This window comes from Zonotrichia leucophrys, chromosome 1A, assembly GCF_028769735.1.
Source record: "Zonotrichia leucophrys gambelii isolate GWCS_2022_RI chromosome 1A, RI_Zleu_2.0, whole genome shotgun sequence".
In the NCBI taxonomy this organism is placed as follows: Eukaryota; Metazoa; Chordata; class Aves; order Passeriformes; family Passerellidae; genus Zonotrichia; species Zonotrichia leucophrys.
In genome coordinates this window covers 6925919-6949990 of record NC_088170.1, presented here as the reverse complement: position 1 = coordinate 6949990, position 24072 = coordinate 6925919, and the positions used below count along the sequence as shown (strand labels likewise).

The following is a 24072-nucleotide window of genomic DNA, read 5'->3' as shown; positions in this document are numbered from 1 at the left end:
AGAAGACTGGGAAAGGGAGGGGGACAGCATAAACAACAGATTCTTGCTCTCTTTGTACTGGAAACAGGTAAAATTGTCAGTCCCCTCATGATCCCATGTTTCAGCTGCAGGCCTGAAAAAACATGGGAATTGGGTATGAAAGATATCTAAGTCATGGAGGAGCAGTTGGCATCTTATCATACATGCTGAGGGGGTGTCAGCCAGTAAATTATTCTTTGTTCAGACTTCCCAGAAGCTTAAGTAATGGGAGAGTCCCAAATAGTTGATGGAAGTACTGTGCGTGCAACACTGGCCTTCCAATATGTGGCAATGATACATTTTAGTGTTGCTATCATACTGCAAAGAAAATACTGCAAGTGATTTGAGGCAGGAAACATATTCAAAGAAAATAATACATGGCCTTGGCCTGACAAGCTGCTAGCTGGCAGAAGTTAGATCAATACCTTTTCATTTACTCTATGTCTGGTATTATTTCACAGGGGAGATTATGTAAATTTTTTTCCAGCACTGAAGTCACTATTTTCCTCATCTCCCAGCTGGGTATCCTTAACTTATTCCTGACCTTTCCTCTCTCCCTCAAGGGCTGTCCACTCTCCTATCTGCTGTTCTGGGTTGGGATAACATATTGTGCTGTGTGGCTCTCTCAAGGGCACTCAAAGTGATACCATCCGGCTTCTCAGTGGGGTTGTAGCCTATTCTTCTTGTATCCCATTTTTCTGTGTGTGATACCTCTTACATTCAATGGTTTGGGTGAGTCTTGTGCTTCCAATACAGCTGAGTGTGGTCGGACATAAGATCTCATTAATACTGTATGAAAAAAGACATAACGTTTAATTTCATATGTGCAAAGAGGTGTTGACTCAGATGGTGATGCTTTGGTTGTTAGTGGTGGTCAAAGTGTCAGGGTTTTTGTCTGACACCCTTGTGAAATGAATGCCAAAAACTGAAGTAAGTTTGGGTCAACAAAGGAATGGAATATTTTTTGAAAGAACATCCAAATCTGAGAGTCTGGCTGAGGTCTGGGTGCTTTAAGGACACAGTGGTTCACCTGCAAAGTGTTGTAAGGGAATAAATCCACTGGCATTGGGCAATTGACTTAAATTTGCAGAGGGTCTGTCATATTCTGTGAGCTTTACATGACATTCTCAAGGCATCATATTCAGGGATTAACCTAACTTTTGACTTCTACCTTCAAATTTAAATGAGCCAGAAAAAAAAAATCTAGTGACTTGTCTTGACTGTTAGAAGCATGGTCTGGTCCTCCTTGGCTGGTATTATGTTTGCTTGATTTTGGTTGGTAACCAGAATTATGTTGTTGTCAGAAAATGTGCATCTGCCAAGCATTCTGTGCTTCTTCATGCTCTGTTTTCATCTGCCAAAGCTTGCAGGCATGCCCTGACCTTAGATAAGTGAGTTGTCTCACCTTCTGTGAGATCCTTTATGGCTTGGGAAGGGCCACTCTGGAGGGTTGTACCAGAGTGGGTGTCATCTCAAAGCTTTCCAGTGAAAAGGTTTCCACCACTTATGCTCTCCTCTTCAACTGAGGATCTTGTGCTGCCTCACCATCTTCACCACTGTGCTCGTGGGTAGCAATCCTCTTCACCAGAGAGATTCCTTTCATCCTCCAAAACTTTGCAAGTGAGGGCACTCCAAATGCCTAAAGAGGACAAGCTGTAGTTGTGCTTTCAGTCTCAATGTTTCTATGTAAGGTAAGAGCTACAAGGAACAGAAATTATTTGTCATGAGGATGGACCAGCTATCAGGCTGGCCAGACTATAGAAAGTTGGAAAAAACAGGGCTTTCTTGAGCCACTTTTCAAGGCATATTTTCCAAAATATTTATAGATTCTTGACCTGTTCACTGAACCTGGGTGGTTTCTTGTATGGCTGAAAGGACTGAAGTGGAATTTGGTGGGTTCTTTTATGGGTTAACCCAAACGCAGATGAAACTTGGCTGTTGCAGCTGAGTTGTGCTCTGACATTTGCTGGGTGTGAAACCACACAGACTCTAAGAGTTGCAGAAGGTTTACATGACCCCTTCCGGCCGAGCCAGATGAGTTCCATGCAGGTCTGTAAAGGATCCCATAATCCACAAGTCTTTATTTCTTTTTTATTACTGGGGTAGCACTCAGAATGATAAGGTCAGTACCTAGGAAAAGGATAGGGTTTAGGAAGCAGTGTTATTACACTAGCAAGGGGGAAAAGGGTAAAAAATGGACAAAGAATTAAAAATCCCAACTACTTAAAAGTACAAATATTCACATGTGTAACAAAACGTGTCTGACACAGAAACACTAAACCAGCCATTTGGTTCTTCCTGAACACACTGGAGAAAGGACTAAAACTAAAATAAGACAGGCATGTTTTTCACTTCACCCCAAAGGAAAGCTTTGTCCCAGAACCCCTTGGGGAGATGAACACTGAAGGTGAGTTATTCAGGTCTCAGGTAGGGAGGGAAAATAAGCAGTGATAACATATTAAACTCTTGCTGCATGGGAAGGAGAGGACCTGCTCTTTAGCCACTGACCAAGCCTCTACCACCACACTGACAAGTACAGAGTTATGGTTATTCTAACTTGTATTTTGATGCAACAAAATACAAAGCAAAACTTCAAAACTCAAAGCAAACACTCACCCAACATGAGGTTTCTCCAGCAGATGTACATCTCTTTCTACAATCACCTCTTGGGTGCCTTTATGTTCTAACCATGCATGTCTTCCACCCTCCAGCAAGCCAGAAGACCTGACACAGGGACACATGTCTCCCCTGGTGATTTCCAGGGATCCTGCTGTGCCAGGAGAAGCCCTCAGTTTATTAGCTGAGCCCTAAGATGGATCAGTGAGGAGTTATTTATTCACAGAAGTACTTCAGTGAATGAGGGCTGCACCACCAATACAGTACATGGAATCTATATTAAAAACAATTGAAATAGTCCAGAGGATGGAATAACAGTTGTAGAAATCATGGGGCATTCATGTTGGTGTGAAAGATTTATAGCAGCCAGACATAAAAGTGACAGAGAAATCTAAATTACTAGCATGAACAAAGGCTGTAGCATGGGATGAATTTGCCAAGCATTGTGTATGCATAACTTATTTTGATATATTTATAGCTGGGAACTCTTCCATAGTCATGCCATCCCCAAAGAAAGTCAGTCCTGCTCTTACTTTACTCATGCTGTCCTTGTACATTTTTTTATTTGTCACCTTCTTATGCTGACAGTGGATTATTGTGGCTAATTATTTGTGCATTGACCCTTTCCACTGGAACGCTTTAAACTGAAGTGCTTGTGAGCAGGCAGCTCTTACCAGTGCTAAATCCAGGGCAAAACTGAGCTGTTCTGGTGTTTTGGAAAATATATCTGTCAAGATATCCAAAGTGATCTGTACCGGTCTTCTTTCTCAAACTTATGATGTGGAAAACGAGCATGATTTAGCAATATTTGGTTGTGTCACTGGTGCAGTGGTTTGGAAAATCATTATGTTGGACACCTGACAGGGAAATATTAACAAGTAGACCAAACTTAAGGGAGTTCTGAAGATGATTTTGATATTTTGGGGGTTTTTTTGTTGTTTGTTTGGTTTTTTGTTTTGTTGTTGTTGTTTGGTTTTTTTGTTTTGTTTTAAAAATTTTTTTATTTAATGTCTTACCCTTTGTTTTGATCTGTAGTTTTCTGGTGTGTTGAAAGGATGCCTCTGAAGGGAAGTTACAGCTCTGCTTGCCAGGGGAGGTTTAGGAGAAGAACATCTTGAGTAGTTTCCTGTCTCTTCCCATTCATTTAACTTTTGATCCACTCTCCAGGCAGAAAGGGGGAGGGATGGGAGAAAGAAAAACCCCACAGTTTAAGCAACCAACAAAATCTGTGCATGGATTTTATTAACTCCCAGGTGAAGGAGACTTTTGGCAAACACAATCAGAACATAAAGTTCAATTTCACAGCTCTCTACAAGCATGCACTTGTACATGTGCACACATAAACCGGGAAAAGGATGGATAATTCCAAACAGAAGACTGGGAAAGGGAGGGAGACAACTTCTGAAGGAGAGATACTCATAAACAACAGAGATTCTTGCTCTCTTTGTGCTGGAAACAGGTAACATTGTCAGTCCCCTCTTGATCCCATGCTTCAGCTGCAGGCCTGGAAAAACATGGGAATTGGGCATGGAAGATACCTAAGTGATGGAGTCATGGAGGAGCAGTTGGCATCTTATCATACATGCTGAGGGGGTGTCAGCCAGTAAATTATTCTTTGTTCATGCCATATATAGGCTAAATTAAATTTGGATTCCACATATGAATCCAGTCATTTTTATTCTGGGCTACGATGATGGTTTAACCGAGATGCCAAATGTTCATAAAAACTTCCTACCAAAAATGGGAGGAGTAGGGAGGCTCATTATTCTCCAAAAATGGATATTTGGGTCCAAGCAGATGGATTAATCTAGCATAGTAGTGTCTAGTGTGGTATGAGTTGGCCAACTTGGGAAGCTTGGCTTTCAGTGTGAGCAGAAAACTTGGGACACATGAAGACAGGCGGCATTCTTAGGAATGCTTTACAACCATAGCTGTGCTTTAATGCTATCAGCAAGTCAATAAAGGGAACCATAAATGAATCCAGACAGCTTGCTAAAGTAAGTACATTGCTAGCTCACTTTGTGCCTTTATTTTCTCCTGCCATTTCTTTCTCTGCTACTTTATGTTCTCATTTTCAATTTTTTAAAATCGATTTATGTTGTTTGTTATATGTTTGTTAAGGCTTAGTAATATTCATATATCAGGTTGACTGTATGTTTATTATTCTAACATCTGCGTATTTATTATGGGAAAATCTATCTTTACGAACTTGCACTATATCCAATAAAAACAATATGGGGGAAAAAGAGGAATTGTACAGCTGGAAACAATTTGGAGGGGGAAAATGAGTTGGAATTAGATTATTTTAAATATGATACAGAGCAGGGTACACACTTCACCGACGGAAAGGCAGTAATTATCTTTGTCATAGCAGTAGGTGCTATGATTGGTTTAGGCATTTGTCAGCTATGGGAACCTCAATTGCACAGTGGCTTTTGGACCTAAAGTGGAAAAATTTGGGGTTTTTTGTTGTTGTCGCATAGCACAGGCCCAGACAACAATGTTCTTTGAGCACTCAAGCAACAGCGCAGAAAAAAATCTGTTTTCAGTAATTTGAACTGGATTTCTCTGTTGGTGCTAGGATGTAGTAAAACCCTTCCAGTGTGAGGGGTGGCTTCTGAGGGCACGGCATCAGCTTTCAGCTCCTGGTGCAGCAGGCTGTCTGGGGTTCCGGGAGAGAGGTGCACAGGATGCATTCAATAGGCTGCAGTCTGTGCTGAGGATGTGTGCAGCTCCAGAAGGGGATGGAGGACCAACACAAGCTGTGTCTTTATTGCTCATGTAGCCAACTTGGAGTGACTGATGGTGTCCATTTCCCAAGATTCCATGTGGAGTCATTGCGCTTGCCCATTTGATTTAGTTAAACTACGAATGCCATGGCAAACTTAATGATCTGTGGCTTAAGCAAGCATAACTCTTAATAGAAGCACAGTGGTGCATAATAAGTTGGATATTTCTTGGTTATTTGGAGAGGGAGAGTTTTCTCATTATTAGCCTAAATGGAAAAAAAAAACCCAAAACTAAAAAGACATGCATGATGAATCTCCACCCCTAGCAGCTAGATAATTGGCAGGCAGTAAAGAGACAAAACCCCCAAAATCTGTGGAATTCCTCTGCATGTTCATTTTGCAGGAAAGATTTACCACCCTGCAAACAGTCACTGCAAAGCCTCCCCTTAAAATGTCCCAAACAGCACCTTTATTTTCTCAACTGGCATGTTGTTGCTGGAAGGGGAAACCAAAATATCTTTACCTTAAGGATGTCCAATCTATTTGTTCTCAGTTATTAGCTATATAAAGTAATATATATAGCTAATAAGTACAATAATACATAGAATATTATATATAGTATAATAGTATACTGCTATTATATAGTATTATATATTCCTTATGTTAGAAGGATTCTGGTGTGTCAGGGACTGTCCCAAAACCCTGTGTGCTGGTCTGAGTTATTCTACAGGCAGTGAGAAAAGTCCTCAGAGGCAGCTGCTTTAGCAGAACAGTTTCCTCAGTGCATTTCATCTCAGCTGAAAGCTGAGCACTGGGGAAAAGGTGTGATAATGCAGCAATAACAAGGCAAAGTATGTGAGAGGGCATTTCAGTTTGCATTATCATCTTTTGGGGGAAATTGAGGAGTTGGTTCAAACTGTTCATACTTTCTTACTGTTGAATGTTGGATAAGCTTTTCGCTATCACAAGTAACAAGGTAAGACAGTAACCCAAACCAGAATAAGAAAATAAACCCTCCCAGCTGGCGGTAGCTGAGGTTGTGAAGGAGCAGTAAAAAAAGTTATGAAACCCTGAAGGTGCTAAGAATTTGTACTTTTTAAACTGAGGAGACAGGTTATTGTGGGAGTGGTAGGTTCAGACTCTTAGTGTCTGTCACTTGGATGTTTTTAGAAAAAGAAAAATATTTTTTTATTCTAAGAAAGTACTGTTGTATTAAAGAAACATCCTATTTTGACAGGATGGAGGATTCCCAGCTTGCTGGATCAATTTGAACATTTGTGGATGACAATTTCTCTGTGTTTTAAAAATTTCTTAGATGTCAGAACCTCAAAATTAATCAGGGAGGCCTTAGTAATGTTTTCAAAATACATTGTAAATCATAGAGGAAAAGACAAACATAAATGAACAGTACCATTTGTAAATTATGAGTTGACCGAAATAAATTTTGTTTTACTTTACTAGAAAAACTGTCAGTTTGCCACATTAATTTTATAACCTTTATTTCTTAGCCCCCCCCATAAAAGAAATAAAAGCATATATAGTCTACAGCATATCATACTTTCCAGCCATGAACAGACAGATGTTTATATATCTCAATTTATCTTCTCCACTTCCTTGTCTTTTTGTAAGGTTTTACTGTTCAGTTCAAGTATAGCTCAATTGTATCCCTCAAGGGCCCTGTGTGTGAAGAATAGTATAAATTCTCTTAAATTAAAATGTTCTTGTTGCCATTTAAATATTTACCTATTTGGCAGCAGTCTTTCTTTAAAAGACAGATATCCTTATTCCAAACACAGCACTAATATGGTAATACAATTACTTGGTGAACTGTGTGTGGCTGGCAGCTGGATGGGGAATGGTGGTTACTGATCTGAATGAGATCTGGAATTTCCATTCTATGGAAAGGGCTTTTGTTTCATCCTGTTTCATATAAAAGTGAAGATTTTCTTGGAACAGGTGCTTTTCTGTAGACATTTTCAAATTTAAATGCACTGACATACCTGACTGTGAAGGATTCCATTTTCGTTTTCAGAGCACTTAATTTTAAATTTGCTCCATGCATTGATGAAAATTAATGCCAAGAACTGTAACCTGGGAGACTCAAGTCTCTGGATCTCTGCTCTCACATGCTTCCATGGGTTTTCTGGGATGTAAGGGCCCATTACACTGCACAGCTTGGTAGGAAACATCATATAGAAGAACACATTGTCTTCCTGTGACCCTAAACCTCAGATCTCCTGAAAAACCAATGGGCTGGCATGGGCATGGGGTTTAACACATCATTTCCATGGTTCAAAACTAAATGGACCTTTTTATTGTATGGAATTGCTCCATTTAAGTGCCAGTATGGAAAATAAACATTTTTTTGGGGGGAGAGGGGTGGGTACTCATAAGTTTTGGAATTTGATCATCCTATTTGTGTGCTTAGGTGTAGTGGAAAGGGGGCAGGAACAGGTGATGGGGCCTTGGGTCTGTGATGATCATTTCCTGCTCAGCACAAAAGTCCTCCTTTTCTCCTTTAGCTTTGTCTGTAGCTATTCAGGGTAACATTTTCCATATTGCTTTTCTGGTTTCTCTTGGGATGAGTCAGTCAGAGGTCCTGTGGAAAAGATAGTGTACAAATTCTAGGCTATGGTTTAGTTGAATTCTGTACCAAAGTTTGGACCCAGGGCTAACTTTGCATAACAGCTTTAAGCTTGGCATTTCCTTACTTCCAAACGCCTCCAAGGAACATTAATGTTCATTTAGTGTAATTTTTTATAGTTTTATTGCTGAGTATAAATGTTCCATAGCATGCTGACTCATTAGTTACTTCTGCATCCCAATCCTATTGGTCAATGACTTAGAATGCAATGCATGCTTAAGACAGGAAGGCAAATGACATTAAAAGTCAAATAAAGTGGGGCTGGGCTCCATCCAAAAGGACAGGGGCCAAGTTCTTGTCCTATTGCTGTCAGTAGAAATTTTGCCACTGGTTTCACTAGAACCACAAAAAACTCTCCAGGCTTTTGGTTGTGAGCAGAATTTGAAAGTGAAGCTGAACTTCATAGAGGGATTCAGCTAAACCCCAATTAGTTAAATGACAATCAACCATACAACATTTGACTTTTTAAGTACAGAGCAACTTTGCAAAGAGGCAGGTGCTGCCAAGCCTTGCCATGAGAGGGGAAATTCTTTGTGGAGGGTGACAGGGAGTGCAGGACAGCACCTGCTGGTGTGTGATGCCTTAATAAATCTGGGTTCCAATGGCTCTGGAGATTCCCTGAGCTTTACTACTGTGGTTAAGTGTGTTGTCAAAATCTCTTCCCTAGAATTACAGATGATAGGTTTGGTCATCTAGTCCAACCTCTACACCAAGCAGGACAGGCTAAACATAACATTAGGCTTCAGAGTTACATGTGTAGCAGCATCCCTCCCTTCCCTCCTCTGTTCTTAGGGATAGGTTCTGTTTGGTAAACGATCTGTTTCTAAATTGAAAACTTGAAATGCAGAGAGAGGCATGTACAAACATTGCAGAAAACACAGCATTTGTTATCTGCACATTTTGGTTTGCAAACAAATATTTTAGCATTCAGGATTAGACCACTGATCCATGCAGTTTGCCATCGTGCCTCCAGTCACGAGCAATTTCTCTTCCTAACAAAGTGGCTGGTGTATTGCAAAATATTACATCTGACAAATACCTCATTTTCTAATTGACAAAATTTCCTTCGTGCGTATCAGGCCTGACCTTTTAGCATTGGATTAAATTGTGCATGACTGTAGTTTATTTCTTACTGATGTTCAGACTGTGAAGAATAATATTATTGTTACTGATAGAAGAGGAAAATTAAGAAAAGAAATAAAGCAAGCAAGCAAGAGGACTCTAAAAACTGTTATTTGGAGATTTGAAAAAGTGAATCTAGCATTTTAAGGTAGTCATTCTCTCAGTATTCAAGCTGGGAACTGACTCCAGCCGTGCTCTTTTTACCCAATACATGCTTAACTTTAAACCCTTTGTAAGTGCCATAAAGGAGGCTTTGAAAGCCTCTTTTAAAAGGCAGAACCAAGTGGTTTGCAGAATATAGAAGTCATAGTGAAAGAACAAGCAGAGGATGGGTCCTTCTGCCCATCCCAGATCCACTTGGAGTGGATCATGGAGACTGCTTTTAGACACAAGTGTAGTTTGCTGCTATCTACAATGCTCTCTCCACTGCAGAGGTTCAAACTCCTCTTCTGGGATTGTGTGAGAAGGATAATTCCTAAGGCTTAGCAGGTGTTAGTTAAATGGGATTGAATTACTGAGGTGTCTTTTTGGTTTGCTCTCACCCCAGACATCTCTCACTGGTGCACTGGGAGAAGGCTCTGCTCTCTCTAGATGGGAGCTCAACAGACATGCATGGAACTGCTGTAGACTTTGCAGCTTTATTCACATTGCTAAAACAAACAAACAAATTTACTCATGGGTCATGACTTACTTTTACCTGTTCACTCATTTCTTCACCAAAATTTGGAACCTCATATTCTGTCTGGTTCAGCCTCTATCCACCTTGTTCAGAAGAGATCTCCATTTTCAGTCCCATCAGACAGGGTCAGTGCAACCTTGCAGCTCCTGAGGGGAATGGCACAAGAGGCTCAAGTGGTTTCTCTCTGCTGCTGAATTAAAGGGTTTCAGACAACAAAGGCAGAAAAATGAGGAGACCCACCCTCACTTCTTTTCTTTGGCCCAGTTTCACATCACACAGCTCCCGGCATTTGCTTGAGATGTCTGAGATAGGAACCTAGTCAGGCTGTTTTCCTTGTATGGTCAAAGAACAGGGAGAAACACTTCCAGAGGGTGATTTGCATCTTAATTTTACTGCACAATGGTCCCTCTTGCCTATCCTGGGAGTTTAGACTCCCTAAATACCTAAATTCTCTTTGTGTTTGAATTTTTTCCATCTCTATGGATATAGTTCCTCAGGGGAGCATTTGGTCCTCCCATAAAGCCAAATCTGCTCTCCCAAATGGCAGACATGGAAACTTGATCCCTATTTAAAGTCCTACCAATTCTCAGTACTCAATCACCAGTAGTACCTGCAGAAGTTGTCTTAGCTGAGGACTTTTAGACAGATAGTGGCAAAACCCAAAAATGAATGCTGCAACCACAGGCATAGCTCCACCGCTGCTCTTTGGAAATTTAAGAATTGGGAGTCCAAAATTACCACCAGATGGTGCACCTATTTAGCAAGTGACAGAGACATGTTCCACAAAAAAATGGAAGCCACAGCCTCCAGCAACCCACCAAGTAGCTTCCCCTGCTCTTTATTCTCAGCTGTGATATAAATTGAATGTGTTTGAAACATGGACCTGCTGGCCATGCTATCCTGTTACACTTAATATGGAGTGTGTTTTCAATCTTTGTAATGGAAGCCTTTCAGCTCTCTGGCTAGGGATGTGAGGAGGTGGGAAAGAATGAAGCAGACCTATAAACACATGTGAAGGGAGAGGGAAAGGAAAAGGGATGGGCCAGAAGCAGGAAAAATCAGTAACGGTGAAGGGCAATGGCAGGATCCAAAATCCAAGGTGGATCCAGCACAGAGCACTGGTGCATTCCTGTTTTTAGCTGAGGCAGTTCTGGCTATCAATGATGGGCACCTGACAGTGCATTTTTGAAGGACAATTTTGATGTCTATATTTTGGAAACTTGCTAATGCCAGTACCCCAGGCAGAATCAGAGATGGTGTTTAATTAAGGGCATAGTAAAGGTGGTGAACTTTCCTAAACAGGTGGGTTTTATTCTCTTACTGCTTCTCATTCTCAAGCATTTGGGTCCTCCATACTCAGAGCAGGATTAGCACAAATCAACAAGCATATTTTGCCATTTTCTGCCATGTTTGTCACAATGACAAAATACCACGTGATTCTTTCAACCATCAATACATTATAATGTGTAGCGCATGAGCTGATATGTATTTCCATTCTACTCCTTGCCTTAAAGAAAATTCCAAAGTAATAACTAGGTTCCTGGTAATCCTATTTCATGAAAATCACAAAACTTATGCAGAAAAAAATATTGTGTCTCATTCTTTTTCTTAGGTGTGTCTTTTACTGCTTTATGTTGTCATGGTGTCTTTAAAATTATGCCATAATTAGAATTTAGAATATTGCTAAGAATGATTAATTAGATTGTTCTTTTAGTTACAACTTCACCAGTGAAAATGAACCGAAAATTTTCTGAGAGAAAACATTTGAATATTCTTTAACTCAATAAATATTCATGCAGAATGGATAAAATAATTTTTTATTCTCTTTATCTAAGCTAAAAGGAAGGAATCACGTTGAGAAGCTCAATACCATTCCCTTCCTGTCCTTTTTCACATACCTGTGTCTCCTAGTTCAGTGTAAGAGTAATCATTTTATGGTGAAAGCATGGACCAGGAGATAATGGATTTGTTCTGTGCTCCCAGCTGTGCTTTTTTGTGTCACCTTGGACAAGTCACTTCATATCTCACTCTCTGGAAACTAACAATGACTAATTTCAGTGAGGAATTGAAATTATTAGAGACCAGCCTCCATTTAAACATTTGGGATATATCCTCAAACAAAACTGTTTGCAGGTAAAGTCTTCCTACTCAAATAGGAAAGAAAAAGGAAAAGAAGGAAATATAATGGAGGAATATGGTCTTCTACAAAGTGAGTCCAGGCCTGAAAAAAACCCAACAAAGTGAAAAATCTCAGTAGAAGAGGCCTAGTAGGATTATTAGCTTAGTTTGCAGGAGAAGGAAGTTTGAAAACCTTAGGTAATTATCCACTCAAATTTCACAAAGAAAATACTGAACTGATGTTCAGTACTGAAATGTAACATAAAAGGGACAGAATAAAGGCCACAGGGAGCGTAAATTCTGGTTCTTAATTGTATGTGTGCTGTGATTCTTTGAGTAAATCTTCCTGTCTGTGTTCCCTCTTTTTCTAGCTACTGGTGCACATCCTGACACCAGAGATGAGGCATTAACAATTTTCCCCTCTTTCCCTTTCTCTTTCTCCTTGCTGTCTCCCATTTTCTTTCACTTCAGCAGTTCAGTAATGCTGAAACCAAGTTCCTTTCCCTTTTGTTTGCTTTCCCCCTGTCTGCTGATCAACCATCTTGATTATTACCCTGTAGTATTAACTATAGTATAAACAGAAGCACTGAGCAGGGATTTAGCTAGGTTTTCCTGGCCCTGTTATGCAACCTAAGGTTCTGCAGCACCCCCTTCTTGTTTGTTTTCAGGGATTAGAGGCAATAATCCACATACTGGTGACATAATGAGGCATAAGCTTCACTCAGAGAAGGCAGGACACTGTTTTGGGAGACCCTGGACTAGAAGGGATGGGCATGGAAAGTTTGAAAGGTGGCAGCCGACCCTCAGAGCTGAGTGGCAGGAAGATTGCTGTTGGGTTTTGCACATCCTGAAAGCATTTCCATGAATACTGTCTTCTTCTTGAAGCTGGATTCAAAGTGTCTGCATGAAATATCTCACACAGCAGCGTGTGCATGCTGTCAGTTTGTGATAAATTAGCCAGAAGAACATGACATCATGTGATAGACAAAAACACTGCTTGGTACCATACAGCCCAACCCAGAACTTTTCACGTGAAGCATTTGTTTTGGTTTGGTTTTAAGACATTTGCCTTTCTAACTGGTCCATTTTAATTAGAGCTGAACCTGAACCACAAACGATAGATTTGAACTTTCCCAGAGTTCAGCGGTGTTCAGATCTGGCTTTTGGTTTGGCCCATCACAAAGACAGGGGTCAGCTCCAAAGTTCAGATCTGGAAAGGAGCTGCTGGAAAGTGGGGGGCTGCAAAGATTATTTAGTGAGAGCCATTTCTCACTTTAATGAGGGATTTGCTTGTGGGTTTTAGGAGCAGTTTTACATAAGCAGCATCTCAAAGACTGGTATTAGTACCAATCTCTCTATTGAAATACTCATGTACAGCAGAATGGGCCTTGTTCCTCCTTTACTGGTCACAAAGCCTGGTCTGAGGCTGGAGTACCTTAAAAACCTAGACATTTTTCTTCTTGTCTTTGTTAAAAACTCATCATTCCTTTCCAGGGTATACTGCTTAAAAACAATTGACTGTGGGCTAGAAATTTGATCATTTTATTCTCATAAAATTTAGTTTTTTCAGCAGGTAGCTTGCGGGGTTGTTATGGCATCTGCCATTTGTCAGTCTCTTGCAGGTTTGGATCCCCATTTTAGGGTGAGCTCACTCAGTCCATGGCAAGACACAAACTTAACACAACACAAATAATAAACAGCAACCACTTGTCTGCTACATCAGATAACCTGACCCAGTGGGGTCAGCTGGATAGGCTCAGATGAAACATTGATTCAGTATCTGTTGTAAGTCCTGAGAAGATTCAGATAAACCTTGCTTGTTTATGTGAATCTTGTCACTTCCCAACCCTTGTGAGGACCAGAAGCTCCAGAGCTGAAAAAACAGACTTTGCTCTTGTGATGCTTCCAAACTCATTTTGCAAACCAGAGAGGTTTGGATCAGAATCTAAACTTTGTGTATTTATCCAAACTTCTCTGAGCTCTTTACTCTTTTAAATCTCTTTCATATGTGTGATCTGTGCTGTGTCTTGCTCCCTGGGGTTACAAATGGGACTACAAATTAAACACCAAGAAGGGTGGGCATCATTTCTTGACCATGTCTTTCCTCCCAGCAAGATGTACAGGCAAGGCAGATGTATCAGAGAGGTGACTGCAGCCACACAAGCAGCGTGAAAGAGCATTTGGAAAATATTTAAGCAAATTCAAAAGCAAGTCTCAACCCAGCCCTCCCACCAGAATTTTCTCATTTGCCTTCCACAACCTCTGAGCCCGGAGAGAGGACTGCAGTGACTTGCTGAGTTGTCCTCTAAGGTGTCCAGCCAGGCATTAGAAACCATGCCAGGAATTTGTGTGAGCTACAGATTTGTGGGACAACCTTCATACCTTCATCCTTCAGGAGATAATCCAACAGGACTTCCCAGAAAATGCAGCAAGAACCTCTCAGCTGTGCTCCTGTGCAGAATTCATACAGAAGAAGAAAACATTCTGGTACATTATTTGACACAAATTATTTTTTCCTTTTTTTGGTCAAACATAAGTCTTTTTTCTATGTCTATGCACTCCTTGAGAGGAAGGCCACCTTGAAGAGTAGAGTCACCAGATAAGAAAGTATAACAATCTCTGTGCCAGGCAAGTGCTGTCCTGGGCACACAGGAGCTGTTTCTCCATGACCTGAAATGCTTTTTAGACCTCCCAGTCTGGCTGTCACCATTTCTCAGTTTGAGCAGGATGTCCTCCATACTCTCTGCTCTTACCAAGAAATGTTGTGTAGAGCAAGGTATTTCTAGAGGTCATTATTTCACAGTTATTCGACATAATGCTCATCTTGTGTTGCTGTTGCAGTGAGAACAAAAAGGTCAGTGGTTATTCCATTTCATTATATTTGTCTGGACTTAGATTGAAAGTCTGAAAGTCTGAAAGAGAATTTAAATATATATATATATATATATTAGACCCTTCCTAGGTCACATAGATGCCTGGTGTATGTGATTCAGTTTAATAAAAGATACAGCTGCTCTTCATAAATTCTTACTTTAGAAATGTCATGACAAAGTAGAATTAGTACTTTATATAAACTCATCCTGATTCTGTACTTGACAGAACCAAGTTAAATGATACTGAAAAAAAAATCTAAAAAAATACACTACAAGAAATTATGTTCAGAAGAATATATTTTTTTTTCTAATCAGTGAAAGCAAGAAAGTCATCTCCTGGCTTTTCATGTGAAGAAATCTTTTTTTGCCCAGTCAGAATATTTTAAGGGTGGGCTCTCCTTTTCTAAAACCACCATGTCCCTCCAGCAATTACACTAAGATGATTGCTGCCAGCAAAGTTGGAAAGGCTCACTGTGCAGGGAAATCTGGCTTAGCTCTGATGGGATAAGTTTAGACTCTCCCTTTCCCTGCATTTTCTGCTGCCAGTTTCGGGGCTTCCCCATGCAGCTTGATACCTTCTGGGAGCTTTGCTTTTTTGGTTTCTAACTCTCTTGGTGAGGCTGGATTTTTGTGCCAGCCACATGGAAAATGCTATGTGGAGGAACATCTGAAAGACAGTGTTTTAGAGCCAACACCCTGTTGCAGATTTAGCTCTGGGTGATTAGCTCCCTATAGATGTAAATTATTTTGTATCCCATACACATTAGTCTGAAAGCAGTATCTCATATTTGATAAATGTCCTGGGCTACCCTTGCTTTGTATGTGCTCCCAAAAAGAGATTTCTAGATTTATATGTTTCTATCTATCTATCTATCTATCTATCTATCTATCTATCTATCTATCTAATCTATCTAATCCATCCATCCATCCATCCACCTCTCTCAAACATTTGTTAAAAAATGAGTACAAGAAAAAAGTCTACACTGACAAACAAAATATCCAAAGTATCCAGCTTGAGGTTGTACCTGTCTCACTAGTCGTCAGGAAATGTCAGTTCCAAATGGGGATGTGGAATCCCTCGGTATCTCTCTGAAACAGGGCAAATAGAACCTCAGAAATTCTTCTGGGAAGACAAATTAGGTATTTTTTGGTCAGGTTTTTTTTCCAAATTAAAAGTAAAGGAGGGGTGTGTATCCATGCTAAGCAGGTGTGGCATGTGAGGATGTGTGTGGGTGTGAATGTGAGGAGTGGACTCCTACAGCCATGGCTTTCTCTGGCAGGCACTGGGATGCTGAGCATTGCTGTGCCAGATCCCTCAGTGTCTCTGCCAGCAGATGTGCAGGTCAATACTGTATTGAACAGTGGAAGAGCAGAGGATTCCCACTCCCATAACTACTGCTCCTCCATGGATATTCTCCCTGGCTTGAATTTGTATTTCAGTTGTTGCTTGAGAAGATTCCAACTGAATTACTGTTATCTCCTCACAAAAGGAATCCAGCAAGAGCAGGTCCTTCTGTCCTCTGGATCCATACCTTAAACCTCCTCATGCCTCTGTGAAAGAGAGGTAATTATCTCTCTCTTCTCTTGCCCTCTCCAGCTGAAAGATGAGTCTCCTTAGAGCAAGGGCTGCCTCTTGCAGAAACAGATTTGTGTCTAACACCAATTTCATCCAGGTATCACTCGGACATTTGTAATTCAACAATTCTGGCAAAGTGGTACTGGCCTATTCATAGGCTCTGCACAGAACATTCAGGTAATATTCATGATTTAACTAAACTACCTCAGGAAGCAAGATCAGAAATTTTATCTGCAGAATATACAGAAACCCATCCACAGACACTCTGGCACGCCCAGGTACAGGAGTTTGGTGCTTACAACAACCCATAATTCATATGACCCTTCATTCACCCATAATTCAGTGGACCCTTTAGAGGATTATTTAAACATTCCTACACCAAAGGACAGGTATGCACAATGATTTAAAAAACAATACAAACATGACCACTGCCCCTGGGGATTCGTTATCTGGGCTAGAAATGACATAAGGTAATAGAGGAAAAGATGATTTGATGCAAATGGCAATGCAGATTTATTTTTCTAGAGGTGCTCTCCAACACAGTACAATTATGTCAGACCACTGAGATGATTTAAATTAATTAAAATACTGACCCAGCAGAAAGTCCACTGAGAAGGTCTGATGCTGCATGGTAGTGGATTTTTGATACTCATGAGTATATTAGAAGGAATATAGACAGATAGTGAAATTTGTGAAATGGGATCCACAGCAAAATCAAATACAGTCACAAAATTACAGAATAATTTAGATTGGTAGGATCCTACCTTGAGTGCATCCATTCTGAACAGATTCACTCATGAAAGGCCCAAGCCTCTAAAATCTGTGCCCATGAAAATCTCAGTGGTTATGGTAGCCACCTCCTCTGCTCTTGTATCTCCTGACACAGAGCATGAAGTTGACTTGAAAGCAAATGTAGTTTAAAAATATGATTGGTAGCACTGTCCTGTTTTCTTCTCAGGTTCAGAGTGGAGGTTTCTTTTCTGCTTGGTTTTTTCCTTCTGTTTTTTATTAGAGTGGGAAGCATCTTTTCTATTTCTTAAATCCAAGTGCACAATGTTTCCCTTGCTGAGCCCCACACAGGTACCTCAGAAACCTTTAACAGGCCATATTATAGTGCAAGAATACTATCAAGAGCAAACCTAAAAAAAAGATAAAATATGTGCCCACATAGTTATAGATTCCCTTCCCTTTTTTCTAAATATTGGACTTATTTTCTCTCTGTGAAATGCCCTGTAAAAGAGAGACTGTAATGCACTGTGAAATCCTACATAAGAACTGCTGTTAACAGGTTGAGGCAGTAGAATTAATAGAATTAATAGAATAGAATAGAATAGAATAGAATAGAATAGAATAGAATAGAATAGAATAGAATAGAATAGATAAGATAGGAATGAAATGAATGAAATGGAAATGGAAAGGAAAGGAAGGAAAGGAAAGGAAGGAAAGGAAAGGAAAGGAAAGGAAAGGAAAGGAAAGGAAAGGAAAGGAAAGGAAAGGAAAGGAAAGGAAAGGAAAGGAAAGGAAAGGAAAGGAAAGGAAAGGAAAGGAAAGGAAAGGAAAGGAAAGGAAAGGAAAGGAAAGGAAAGGAAAGGAAAGGAATAGAATATCTAACACATCTGGTTCCTCACAGACTCATTTAATTTAAGGACACTGGTACATTTCAGAGCACAGTTTCTCTGGGGTGCCTTCAGGATTCCATGCTTTCTGGCAAGGGGTGCAAAGATCTTTTTTAAACCCCAGCGCACTGGAAGATGTCTCCATCTCCAGCTGAGCTTCCACACACTGTGACATATCAAACCTCTTGTCACCACTGAAAAGAAAATGCACCAAACATTCATCAGGGAACCATTGGGCGCCACAGTGGGACACCAGCAGGTCCAGAAGAGAACACAAGCAGGAGACAATCCCTCTGCTCCAGCCCTTGTTTCCCACATGCTGCTTTGATAGTATTAGCAGCAGCTTTGTGGAAACACAGCCGTGTGTGACACACAGAGGCTCCTCTGAAAGGCACAGAGCATCTGGGAACTCCCCCCTCGTGCTCCTCAGGCCATGCTCTCCTGCACTCTTTAAATGTGTGCTCAGCACCATGTTCTCATTTAGCTGAGACAAAAATAAGCAGTGGTGCTTTGGGACCAAAAACTCCATTTCACCATTTTCTCTGAGAATGCTTCCTAGAGCTGAGCTGGTAAGAAATATTTGTTATGGCAAATACAGTTTTACAGCAAAACATTCATATTTCTCTGGGCACTGCTAAAGATCTTTTCAGAGATTACAGCAAACTCACTAACCTCACAGAAACTGTCTCAGAAAACTTCACCAAGGGACATGTTGCCAAAAGACAGTCAAAAACATAATAGAATTATGCTCACTGGAACAGAAATGCTGACTATTGTTTAAGGTTGCCAGGACTTAACTGAATAAATTAGGGGGTTAATTAACTTTAAAATCCCTGTAAATCCTTGGAAGACTCATTACAGAAATCACTGTGGAAAGTAACACCAAGCCTTTAGAAAATACCCATGACATTCAAAAAATGTTTGAAAAAATGTGAAAAGGAGAGGCAGAGTATCTCTTTTTAATAGACATGCTTTCAAAATATATAAAGAGTGACAGCAAGAAGCTGCAAAAAGGCTAGTGTGAAATAATTCTGGCTCATGCACAGCCCATTTCTAAAATAAGATTTGACAAACCCACATGAGCAACAGAAAAGAATCCAGTTGACAGAGCAATTCTAAACTGATGGCCAAGATCCTGGCACCTCCAGCCATAAGAACTTAGTGGGAGCCTGGAGATGAAAAATGCTGAGTAAGAGAAGAATCTGTAAATAAACCATTATGTCATATCACTACACATGCTCAGCCTTGAGATCTGCAATTTTCTCTGTCCTGGCCATGTGTAATTGAAAATAGATACCACAGGCAGCCTAGGAAGAAGCTGCTGTAATCAGCCCTGCTCTAGCTCTAGTTCAACTAAACAGACCTGTATGGATCAAACAAAATTAAACAAGTTATTTTAGTTAGACTGTAGTAGAAAATGAGGGATTTAAGGAGGAAAAGTGAAATGAATGAACACTGTAAAAAGAACATTACTGAACATGAATACCAGCAGGCTCCATCCCAGAAAGTCCTGCCAGTAACAGATTCCTTCACCCAGTATCACATTCATTGTTCAGGAGCACTTCTGAGCACGGGTGCTTCAAAGGAACCTCACAGCCATGGATGGCTATATCTGTTTGGGTTTTTTTTACAGGAGGCTACAGAGAAATCAATGAGTTAGTAGTAATTTGTCACTAGTAATTTGTCTACATCTCCTACTTCTGTGAGTAGGAGATGTAGAACAAAGGCTGATCCACTGCCCACTGGAGTGGACTCCAGAGGAGAGTAAAAAGCCAAGGATAATATCAAGAAGGCCAAGGACTTCTTGCCTCAGACTTTCCTAAGCAGGTGAATGGTGAGCAGATGGTTATAAACTTATCAACAGAGGAACCCTCTGAGCTTTAGAGAGCAGAATTTGTCTATTTTGATTGCTTTCCAGTTAGCTGTCCCTAATCTCAGAACATTTAATGGAGTGAGTCATCCTTGCAGCCACTAGTGCTGAAAACTAGTGGAGAACTCTAATTAGGAAGAATCGAAAAGACAAATGTGTGGCCTTTGTTATAAAAAAACCAAAGGAAACCCACCAAAAACCTAAAAGAAAGGAATTGTAGGACCAATCAGGTTAACCCCGGTAAATGAAAAAATGTGGGAACAAACTTCTATTTGTAAGCTCATAACTAAGAACAAGTACATGAGTAAGAGTCAATCAGGATCTGTCAAGAACAAATCACGTTAAACCAAAGTAATTTCCTTCCTTCTTGGGCCACCCAGGGCCTCAGAGGCAGAGCAGAAGCAGTTTATACCATACCTCTTGGACTTTAAGGGAGCTTTTGACCCTGCTTTATATGAACTCACATAAGAAAAATAAGAACTTGCCAGTTGTTTACAGACCATCTGGAAATATCTTGGAGGGTAGTTATCAAAATGGAAAGGTGTGCTGACTGGGTTTCTTGTGACCTGTGCTGGAGCTGGTACCAGTCAGGATTATACTCTTGACTGGACCAAGAGAATATGGACATTGCATTTGCAAGAGAATGTGCACATTGCATTTGTGAATTATATTGTTGGGAAGGAGTACAAGGAAGCTGGAGGAAGTTTGGGTCAAAATTGAACATGATCATGGATAAGTGATCCAGAAAAGAAGGAAAAAAGCCTTAATGCAAAGAAAGAGGAGGCAAATCAGGAAGGCAAAGATCTATACATGGGAATGATCATCTGCACAAATGCAAGATGAGAAACATCTGGTGGCAGAGCAGCTGCACAGAGGACAGCTGCAAGCTGAGTAAGAGTCAAAAGCGTCCTGCTGCTGTGAGATGAGGAATGCTGGCAGGAACCAACAGGACTGCAGCACACAAGGCACATGAAGGGCTCCTTCTGCTCTGACCTCAGCTGGGGCACTGCCCCATCTCCAGCACTGCAGCTCCAGCAGCCAGCTGGGAGAGCAGGGCAAGGGGCAGAGCCCTTGGGGGTGCTGGGCCAGAAATGATGGTGCAGCACATCTGGGAAGGGGTGGAAGTCTTTGCACATTTCAAGGCTGCTGCTAGAAGGAGGGAATAATCTGTTTGTGGCAGCTCTAGAGAAAGAAGCAGTGGGTTTGCACTCAGAAAGAAGTTTCAGGTTAATATTAGTGAAATGCATACCAGGAGGGGTCCTAAGGTTCTGGGCTAGACCCTGGAACCTCCTCTTATGAAGATCCTTAAGAACAGGAACAATAAAGATTGTTCAACAATAAAAGCTGTTGTGAGGAACATCTGTCTTATTAGCCTATGTTAGGGTTGACAGAGCAGAGACCCTCCTGAATTTTCTGCTCTTCTGCCTTAATTTTTCTGCCTGTACAAAGTGATTTCAGTAGCCGCTAGTTCTGACATGTAGCACTGGGTACAGAAAGTTAGAGGGGCATAGAAATTAAATTTAATTTAATTAGTCCCTACTTTATAAATCAAAGTTAATTACACTGAAAATGCAAATAAAGGATCTGCTCCAGACAGTGAGAAAACTCCCTGTGACTTGTACTGCCCTAGGATCAAACCCAAAATGCAGAGCCTGCACTATTTTCCTTGACAATTGTTAATATGTGTTGAATAAAATACAAAATTACAAAGGAAATAAACTTGTATGTGAAAGTCTTCATCCAACACTACTTAGGATGCTGTTGCCTGAGTTTTAGTTTACTCATCTGGATGTATCTATTGTCTTTTGCCATAAAAAACTGACTCAATCTGTCATCACCTTACCAGACTTGTTGAAAAGGGTAGGTTTGTCAAAAAAAATTTTAGTTTTGCTGTGGTTAATTTCTTTTTCCCATTGACCTATGTTGTATTGTGTCATATAATCAATCTAGTGTCTTGTGCAAGTGCATGAAGAATTTGTTTTGTTTAATAACAGTGTGCAGTGCTTTCTTCTGTCATTGCTGCTGCAAGATCTAGGAAATTGCTGGCCAAACACTGTATGTTCTACAGTTAAATATTTCAAGATAAATTACAGTTCTAATGGCTGACATTCAGTGGCAGCCTGATTCATCCAGCTGCTGACATGAGTAATTTCAGGGATGGTGTGTGCAACAGCAGAATTCTCATCTAATTAATTACTCTGACAAAATAGATGTCTTGCAAACAGCTATGGAACAGTTCAATTTTTAACCCTGTGCTCACAGCTGGATAATTGAATATGTATTTATTCTGTGTGATTCTCAGCTGATTGTGGCTCCAGGCTGGAAATTCTCTGCTGAATCTGTGCACGTTGGAGTCTGGTAAACTACAGCAATTGTGGAACTTGTCAGAATTTCCACATCAAACCATGCTAAGTTAAGTGCTCAGTTAGAAGTCTTAAATTTAGCCAGAAATGACATCTAAAAGAGGGGTAAAACACAGGCTACTCCATGGCTCCAAGGACAGATAAAGGCTCCTCTCTGATGGAAGAGAAGTGCCAAGGAATCAGTGGTCCAAAATCTGTCTGAGAAGCAGCTGCCTGCATTGCTGGCTCTTAGAACACTTTTAAAGTTCTGTTAGAATGAAAATAAACTCAAGAAAATGGCATTAACTCAGATTGGCAAATTACAAACTCCTCTGATAGCCAGGCAGATTGCTAGAAGTGGCCTTGAGCACCTTCACCAAAGAAAAAAGGCTTAATTTTAATTAATACTGGCAGTCATCTCCTTTTGGAGTTATTAAATCAGACAGTTATCAGATCAGATATTTATTAGTTCATGTTATATTCATGAAAACATCCCTTCTGTGTTTTGGGAATAAAGTCAGAACTGTCATCTTTGACACCAAGGCAGGCATTTCTAACAGAGAAATGGACAAATCCAAGGGATGCAATAAACCCAAAGCAGTGTCTTTTCCACCAAAATAAAAATCTCAACAGAATTTTTCTGCTCTATGTGAAAGAAAACTTTGGAAGTCAGACAAGATTTTTTCTTCTGAGAAACTGAGTGTATACAGTGCCAAATAACTAGATAATCAGGATATTCACTGGAAAAAGAAATATCTAGCCCCAAATTTAGGTCAAACCCTAAATCTGCTGCTACTTATATCTTCATTTCATGAACATTTCTGGATGTTGTTGCAGACCAAGAATATTTTTGAAATCTCAGAAAATTCCATAAAATGAGTATATTGTTCTCCATTAAGGTATCACAGCAATCATTACTTAAATATTTTTAGCTGCCTGACAAAGACTTGCTTAGAACTGATTCCAAGTGATGACATGCTAATGAAATCTTTGTGTGCAGCAGATATTATTTGAGCACAGAGGTTCCCTTCCCTCCTCCATCAGCAGTCTCTGATAGACTCCACTGATCCTGGGGCCTTAGTGAACTGTTCAGGAACAGTTCAGAGAAGTTTTAAAACGTATTCTAGTTAAAAAATACCCCCAACACTTTAATTCTTAGCAGGACAACTTAACTTGCTAATTTCTGAGACCTTATTTTAGAGCTGCATTGAAACAGGAGAGTAATCTCTTAAGAGAGTCAGTCTGGTTTCCATTGGATATTATCCCATGACTTGAGAAAATTCCATCGCTGCTGTTAGCTCTCAAATGGATAAAGGAAAGTTATTTTCCTTTATTGTTGATGATAGTCAGGGGTATAATGGGAATGGGGGAGAGAGAAAGGAAGATAAAGACATGAGTTTCTTTCATTTTATAAAATTGATCGAGGGAAGCAATGTGTGAAAATGTGCAAAGAAGGCAGAGACACAGTGGCTGTAATAAAATGTCTTACCATGTGCTCTGGAGACATGGGGAATATATTGAGCTGAAACACAAAATATGAGCAACTGTCACTAAACCTCTGAGTAAATCTCCTGAACTGTAGGTCACAGCTGCTATGTTCCCTCACAGCACTAAGTTTCTTCTTGTTAATAAGCCTTTCTACATATACTTCAAAGGTATCTGACCAAAAATTTCCCTGGGTCTGGTTTTGCATTGTTGTTTACCCTCATCCTGAAGAAAAGCCAACTGTATCTATAAATGTAGCTTCTATTACATCTCATACTTCCAATATGTCCATTTATAGATTAGAAATAGAATTTTTTAAAAAAAGAAGAAAGAAAGTAATCATGCAACTCAACAGAACACATTAATAATTTTAAACACATTGTA

At 40.2% G+C, this 24072-nt stretch overlaps 1 protein-coding gene across 1 annotated transcript in view; it reads left to right on the top strand.

Moving 5' to 3' along the window:
• WNT7B (Wnt family member 7B) overlaps nucleotides 1-24072 on the top strand; it is an 85297-nt gene that overhangs the window by 43634 nt on the left and 17591 nt on the right. The window lies entirely within an intron of this gene.